General features: G+C 37.2%; 1 pseudogene; it reads left to right on the top strand.

The window, feature by feature from the left end:
- Positions 1-5,657: 5,657 nt before the first annotated feature.
- On the top strand, positions 5,658-6,847 carry LOC143660267 (replication protein A 32 kDa subunit pseudogene; annotated as a pseudogene).
- The last annotated feature ends 1,582 nt before the right edge of the window (positions 6,848-8,429 follow it).

The following is an 8,429-nucleotide window of genomic DNA, read 5'->3' as shown; positions in this document are numbered from 1 at the left end:
TTCAAAATGTTCCCCATTTAAAGGACTCTAGTTGACTAATCAAGAATGGGTGGGGTCACATCTCCATCTAATTAAAAGGCCACACCCAAAATTGGGTGCACCACATCTTTGTGAATACAATCTAATCAAAAGTTTCTGCCCTACAGTATCGAATCAGGATTAAAACAAATGGTTGCCCCCACAAGATTGGATCAATCTTTTAAAACATGGCTTTTCTGGGGTACATAATAGTTTCAAACCAGTACACATATGAAGATGAAGACAGATATAGCCCAGTCTAATGGCCAAATTAAAATACCAAACAAGACACAAACTTTAGAACAACTAATCAAAGATGTTCATATAACTCTACTAAATAAATTCAATGGATTGGCTAATGACATAAAGGAGATTAAGAAGACACTAGAAGAACAGAAAGAAGAACTTGAAAGAATAAATAGAAAACAGCAGATATCACAGAGATGAAAGATGTGTAAATCAAATAAAAAATATACTAGAAACACACAACCACAGATGTGAAGAGATAGAAGAAAAATAAATGAACTAGAGGACAAGACAATTGATTCAAATGCACAAAAGAACAAATGGCAAAAAAGACGGAAAAAATTGAATTAGATCTCAGGTGAATGATGGACAACATGAAGCACGCAAATATTAGAATCAGCGGAGTCCAAGAAGGAGAAGAGAAGAGTAAAGGGCTAAGAAGATTAGTTGAGTAGATAATGGATTAAGAAATAAGATCCATCAATATGCTACTTACAAGAGACTCATTTTAGACCCAAGGACACAAATAGATCAAAAGTGAAAGGATAGAGAAGATGTTCCATGCAAGCTATAACTAAAACAAAACAGGAGTAGCAATATTAATATCAGACAAAATAAACTTTAAATATAAAGAGATAAAGCAGAACACTACATATTAATAAAAGGGACAATTCACCAAGAAGAAATAACAATCATAAAAATTTATGCTCCCAATCAAGGAGGTCCAAAGTATGTGAAGCAAGCATTGGCAAAACTGAAGATGTTTCAACAATGATAATGGGAGACTTCAACATACCCCTCTCCTCTATATGTAGAAAACCAGACAGAGTATCAAAGAAGCATAGAGAACTTAAACAATTTGATAACTAAATTAGACCAAACAGACATATATAGAATGTTACACCCCCAAAAACCAGGATATACATTCTTCTCTAGTGCCCATGGGACATTCTTCAGCATAGATCATATGCTGGGGCACAAAACAGTTCTTTATAAATTTAGAAAGACTGAAACTATTCAAAGAGTTTTCTCTGATCACAATGGAAAAAACCTGGAAATCAATAGCCACCAAAGAACTGAATCCTCACAAATATACAGAGATTAAATAATACACTCATAAACAACCAGTAGATCGAAAAAAAAATGCTTCAGAAATCGGTCACTAGCTGGAGACAAATTAAAATGAGAATATGACCTATCAGAACTTATGGGATGCAGCAAAAGCAGTGCTAAAAGGGAAATTTATTGCCCTAAATGCCTAAATTATAAAAGAACAAAGAGCAAAAATTGAGAACTTAATGGCTCAACTGGAGGAATTAGAGAAAGAACAGCAAACTAACACCAGAGCAAATAGAAGAAGAGAAATAACAAAAATTAAAACAGGATTAAATGAACTGGAGAACAAAAGAACAATAGAAAGAATCAACAAAGCCAAAAGTTGGGTTTTTTTTTCCTGAAAATCAATAACATCAATAGCTCCATAGCTAGGCTGACAAAGGAAAAAAGAGAAAGAATTGCAAATGAACAAAATCAGAAATGAGTGTGTGGTGGGGGGGTCATCACCACAGACCCTGAAGAAATAATAAAAATCATAAGGAACGCTATGAACAACTACATGTCAACAAACTAGACAACTTAGATGAAATGGACAAATTCCTAGAAACACATAAAAACGCTACACTGACTCAAGAAGAAATAGAAGCTCTCAACAAACCAATCACAAGTAAAGAGATTCAATCAGTCATCAAAACTCTTCCCACAAAGAAAAGTCCAGGGCCAGATGGCTTCACAGAGGAATTTTATCAAACATTCCAAAAAGAATTAACACCAATCCTGCTCAAACTCTTCCAAAAATTTCAGGAAAAAAGGGGCACTAGCTAACTCATTTTGTGACGCTAACAGCACTCTAATACCAAAACCAGGTAAAGAAGCTATAAGAAAGGAAAATTGCTAACTGATCTCCCTAATGAATATAGATGCAAAAATTCTCAACAGAATATTACCAAATATAATACAATGACACATTAGAGGAATCATACACCATGACCAAGAATGATTTATACCAGGAATGCAAAGGTGGTTCAATGCAAGAAAATCAATCAATGCAATACAGCACATTAACAAATTGAAAGGGAAAATCATATGATGATCTTGATTGATACTGAAAAAGCATTTGACAAAATCCAACATCTTTTTCCTGATTAAAAAAAAAAAGACACTTCAAAAGGTCGAAATCAAAGGACACTTCCTCAATATGATAAAGGACATATATGAAAAACCCATAGCCAGCATTGTACTCAATGGTGAGAGACTGAAAGCCTTCTCCCTAAGACCAGCAACGAGACTAGGGTGCTCTCTACCACCATTATTATTCAACACTATACTAGAAGTTCTAGCTACAGCAATCGAGCAGGAAAAAAAAGTAAAAGGCATCCAAATCAGAAAGAAAGAAATAAAGCTTTCATTATTTGTAGATGACATGATTCTATGCTTGGAAGGTCCTAAGAAATTCACAACAAATCTTCTTGAGCTAATAAACAAATTCATCAAAGTGATGGGCTATAAGATGAATGTGCAAAAATCAATAATGTCTCTATACACAAGCAATGACCTAACTGAGGAGAAAATCACGCAAAAAATTCTATTCTAAATTGCAACCAAAAGAATAAAATATCTAGAACTAATTTAACTAGGTATGTAAAGGACCTGTACACACAAAAAAACTACATAACATTGCTAAAAGAAATCAAAGAAGATCTAAAGTGGTGGAAAGACATTCCCTGCTCATGGGTAGGAAAGTTAAATGTAGTTAAGATGTCAATTCTACCCAAACTGAACTACAGATTCAACTCAATGCCAATGAAAATTTCAACAACCTATTTTGAAGACTTGGAAAAGTTAGTTATCAAATTCATTTGAAAGGGAAAGAGATCTTAAAGAGTTAAAAATATCCTAAAAATGAAGAACAAAGTGGGAAGATTAACACTTCCTGATTTTAAAGCTTATTATAAAGCCACAGTGGTCAAAACAGTATGGTACTGGCACAAAAACAGAAGTATTGACCAATGGAATCAAATCAAGAGTGCAGAAATATACCAACAAATCTATGGTCAACTGATCTTCGACAAGGCCCCAAAGTCCACCGAATTGGGACAAAATACTCTATTCAATAAATGGGCATGGGAGAATTGGATACCAACAGCCAAAAGAATGAAAGGGGACCTTTAACTTATACCCTATAAAAATAAACTCAAAGTGGATGAAAGATGTAAATATAAGAGCTAATATCATAAAACTCCTAGAAGAAAATATAGGGAAACAACTTCAAGACCTAGTAATAGAAGGTAACTTCCTAACTTAACATACGAAACGCAAGCAACAAAAGAAAAAATAGATACATGGTAATTCTTCAAAAACAAATGCTTTTATGCCTTGAAAGGGCTTTGTCACAAAGGTGAAGAGACAACCAACTCAATGGGAGTAGATATTTGGAAATCACATATCAGATGAAGGTTTGATATCCTGTATACATAAATGAATCATACAACTCAACAACAAAACAACAAACAATCCAATTATAAAATGGGTTAAATATATGAATAGACATTTTTCTAATAGCAAATATAATGGCCAAAAAACAGATAAAGAGATGCTCATTTTCATTAGCTATAAGGAAAATACAGATTAAGACTACAATGAGATACCACATCACACTTATAAGAATGGCTGCTATTAAACAAACAGGAAACTACAAATGTTGGAGAGAATGTGGAGAAATTGGGATACTTATGCACTGCTGGTAGGAATATATGATGGTTCAACCACTATGGAAGACAGTTTGGTGGTTCCTTAGAAAACTAAATATTGAGTTGTCCTATGACCTGGCAATACCACTTCTCAGTATATACCCAGAAGAGCTGAAAGCAAGGACATAAACAGACATTTGCACACCAATGTCCATAGCAGCATTACTAAGTGATGGAGACAATCCAAGTATTCATCAACATTTAAGTGCATAAATGAAATATGGTATATACATATGATAGAATATTATGCAGTAGTAAGATGAAATGACATCCTAAAGGATATGACAACATGGATGAACCTTGAGGAGATAATGCTGAATGAAATAAGACAAGCACAAAAGGATAGATCATGTATGATTTTGCTTTTATGACCCTGGTAGTGGTAAACTCAGAGGCTTAAAATACAAAATATAAGGGACTTAGAGACACACCAAAGCTAGAGATGGGTGAACAGTTGGCTAATGAGTTTGAACTTAAATGTAAGGGAATGGATGGATGAGAAGGCAGTTCTTTAGTACTACTGTCATATTGAAGGTTGTATAGAGCCATGTATCCCACCGATTAACACTATGAATACACATAAGTTCTTGCATGAACTGCTTCAAAGAATCTTGTACAAAGAGTAAATGATATCAGGGTATGGGGGGGAAACATTATTTCATGCTATGGGCTATGGTTAAGGAAAACATCAACAGTACCACAGCAATACTAGGGATAAATATTTAGGGAAGGGGAACAAGAGTTAAGGGGAAGCTTGGTTTTGTATTTGGTGAGGGTGTATCCAGCAGTTATTTTTCTCTTGGGAGCAATGAAAATTGTCTAAACTCGAGAGTGTTGATGATTGTACAACTAAGTGAGGATAATGTGAGACATGAACTGTTGTTGACTTTGAACATTATACATGAAACTCAATGGATGGAGGTGGCTGAAGGATACACCGACTGAGAAGTAGAATGGAAAACTTGGCTAATACATATAATTGAATATTGTACTGCTACAGAAAGGAACAAAGTTGTAAGACATGCAACGATGTGAATGAACCTGGGAACATTATGTGAAGCAAGATAAGCCAGAAACAAAAGAGCAAATATTGTATGGTCTCATTTAGAAAATACTTATAAGAAAATTGGGGCCTGGACTGTAAGCTTTTATAGCAGTCATATTTAGTCCAGAGCTATGATTGTTATCTCCAGATTTTGAGAAACTGTTTCATACATGTATAACCTGGTATTTCCCTGAAACTTTGGGCACCTATGTGGCACCTTAGATTTAGAGTAGGAGATCTACAGATCTGAAAGTCAGTATTGCCACATACAACAAGTATTAAAGAAATTGGAAAAGAGATATGGTTTCAATTAGAGATAAGAATGAAGTTAATTGGGTCAGGACTAAGGTAAATCAACATACAGGGGTAAGGAGAACATTATCTGTATTTTAGAGTTTTACCTACACTATCAGACCAAAGGAAGAGAGGTTTATTTTGTTCAAGGCCTAAATTTTCTGCAGCATATTGTTCCAATTTGCTAGCCACTGGAACGCAATATACCAGAAATGGAATGACTTTTCAAAAGGGGAATTTAGAGAAAAAAGTAGATAAAACGCTGTGGCAGCAACTGGATCCTGAGGTGCCGGGCCGACCCACCAGACCCGAGCCTTCTGGACCTCCTTTCTGAGGGAGCTGCGAGCAAGATGTGGAATAGTGGATTTGACAGCTATAGCAGCTCCACCTATGGCAGCGTGGGTGGCTACATGCAATCCGCTGGGGGCTTCGGATCGCCGACACCTTCTCAAGCTGAAAAGAAATCAAGAACCCGAGCCCAGCACATCGTTCCTTGTACCATATCCCAGCTACTTTCTGCCACTCTGGTTGATGAAGTGTTCAAAATTGGGAATGTTGAGATTTCACAAGTTACTATTGTGGGCATAATCAGACATGCAGAGAAGGCTCCAACCAACATTGTTTACAAAATAGATGACATGACAGCTGCGCCCATGGATGTTCGCCAGTGGGTTGATACAGATGATGCAAGCAGTGAAAATACTGTGGTTCCTCCAGAAACATATGTGAAAGTGGCTGGCCACCTGAGATCTTTTCAGAACAAAAAAAGCCTGGTAGCCTTTAAGATCATGCCCCTGGAAGATATGAATGAGTTCACCACACATATTCTGGAAGTAGTCAATGCACACAGGACGCTGAGCAAATCTCACAACCTGCCCTTGGCAGGGAGAGCACCTATCAGCAATCCAGGAACGGGTGAAGCAGGGAACTTTGGTGGGAATAACTTCATGCCAGCCAATGGCTTCACTGTGGCCCAAAACCAGGTGCTGAGTTTGATTAAAGCTTGCCCAAGACCTGAAGGATTGGACTTCCATGATCTCAAGAACCAGCTACCACACATGAATGTAGCCTCAATCAAGCAAGCTGTGGATTCCCTTAGCAATGAGGGACACATCTATTCCACTGTGGATGATGATCATTTTAAATCCACAGATGCAGAATAACTGGAATAACTGGATCTAATTGGGTACGTGAAATATTTTCTAGTTGGATCTAGTTTCACAATCTGTTGTCTCCAATTGTGCATAAGTTTGGCCAGTTGACTTCTAGGAAGTAGGTTTTATCTATAAAAGGTCTCAACTGACATCCTTCTGAACTTATTGCACTTCTCTTTGTCTTGTTTTGTTTTAATTTTTTGAAGCTCAGAGGGAAAATGGGCAATTATCAGGGATATAAACCAGGACAGAATTTCTTGAAGAAGATACAAATAAGTTAGTTCACATCAGGATAGATGGAATTGGAAGAGAACCTACCAAGAGAGTTGGACAGTGTTACTTAAATAAATGCTCAGGAGCTTCTATTCCTAAAATGTTTCTCGTTAAGGCAAAATGAACAGGACTAGGACCTATTGCCAGAGAGCTAACCAAAGGACTGCTAACCTTTGCCTGTCTTTGTTTCCCACTTTGTTATATGGAGTTACTTTCAGAATTGCACTTTCATTCAGCCTATTGTCTTGACTGCTGCTGAAAAGCATGTTTATGAGAATATGAGGTTCTGGGGTGGTAGCCTCTGGAGCAGGGCAGAAGAAAGTACTTATTTTGTACTGTTTTGTAAAAATATGTGCATCCATTTGTTTAATAAAACAGTTTCCTCATTGCAAAAAAAAAAAGGGGGAATTTAATAAGTTGCTAGTTTACAGTTCTAAGGCTGAGAAAATGTCCCAATTAAAGCAAGTCTATAAAAAATGTCCAAATTAAGGCCTCCAGGAAAAGATACCTTTGTTCAAGAAAGTTGATGATGTTCAGAGTTTCTCCCTCAACTGGAAAGGCACATGGTGAACATGGTGACATCTTCTAGCTTCCTCTCCAGGCCTCTTCCTTCATGAAGCTCCCCCGAGGGTGTTCTTCATCTCCAAAGGGCACTGACTGGTGGACTCTGTAGTTCTCATGTCTCTGAGGCTCTCGTCATTCTCAAGCTTTCTCCAAAATGTCTCCACTTTTAAAGGATTCCAGTAAACTAATCAAGGCCCACCTTGAGTGGGTGGAGTCATATCTCCATCTAATCAAAAGTTAATACCCACAGTTGGGTAAGTCAAATCTCCGTAGGAACAATCAAAAAGCTCCTAGCTAGAAATGTTGAATGAGGATTAAAGGACATGACTTTTCTGGGGCCCGCCACAGATTCAAATTGGCACACACATAATCTAACTCAACCTGTCTGAATAGTTAATTTGCACAACCCAAACACATGGAGCCCAGAATGGGAATGAGGGCTAGTAATTCAGTATAGCTTAATGTAATGCCTGGATACATCCTAGAATATGTTGAGCGGATATTTTAAAAGTATTGGCAAAGTTCCTGAGAGATGGGGGAAAAAATGAACTATTAAATTTTTACCACCAGAGAAACCCCTGACACTATCTCAAATGTTAGGGACTCCCAAGTCAGTAGTCAAAACCCTTGATCTTGAGGCTCGCTCTTGTGAAGCTTATATATGTAGTGGAGAAGTTAAGCCTACCTATAGTTATGCCTAAGAGTTACTTCCAGAGGACCTCTTCTGTTGCTCATATATGGCCTCTCTCTCTCTAAGCCCAAGTCTGCAAATAAAATCATTAGCCTCCCCCTTCTATGGGACATGATATTCAGAGGAGAAAATCTCCTTGGCAACGTGGGATATGACTTCCAGGGATGAGCCTGGCCCTGGTACCATGGAATCAACCATGTTTTCCTGACTAAAAGGGGAAAAACAATTGTAGCAAAATAATGTATCAGCAGTTGAGCGAGTTCAAATAGAGTCGAGCTTGTATTCTGGAGGTTACTCTTATGCAAGACTCAGCTAGATATTACTAGAGTCAAGAGTCT

The sequence above is a fragment of the Tamandua tetradactyla genome, chromosome 16 (assembly GCF_023851605.1).
Source record: "Tamandua tetradactyla isolate mTamTet1 chromosome 16, mTamTet1.pri, whole genome shotgun sequence".
In the NCBI taxonomy this organism is placed as follows: Eukaryota; Metazoa; Chordata; class Mammalia; order Pilosa; family Myrmecophagidae; genus Tamandua; species Tamandua tetradactyla.
The sequence above is the reverse complement of the archived record's forward strand: the minus strand, read 5'-3'. Positions and strand labels throughout refer to the sequence as shown.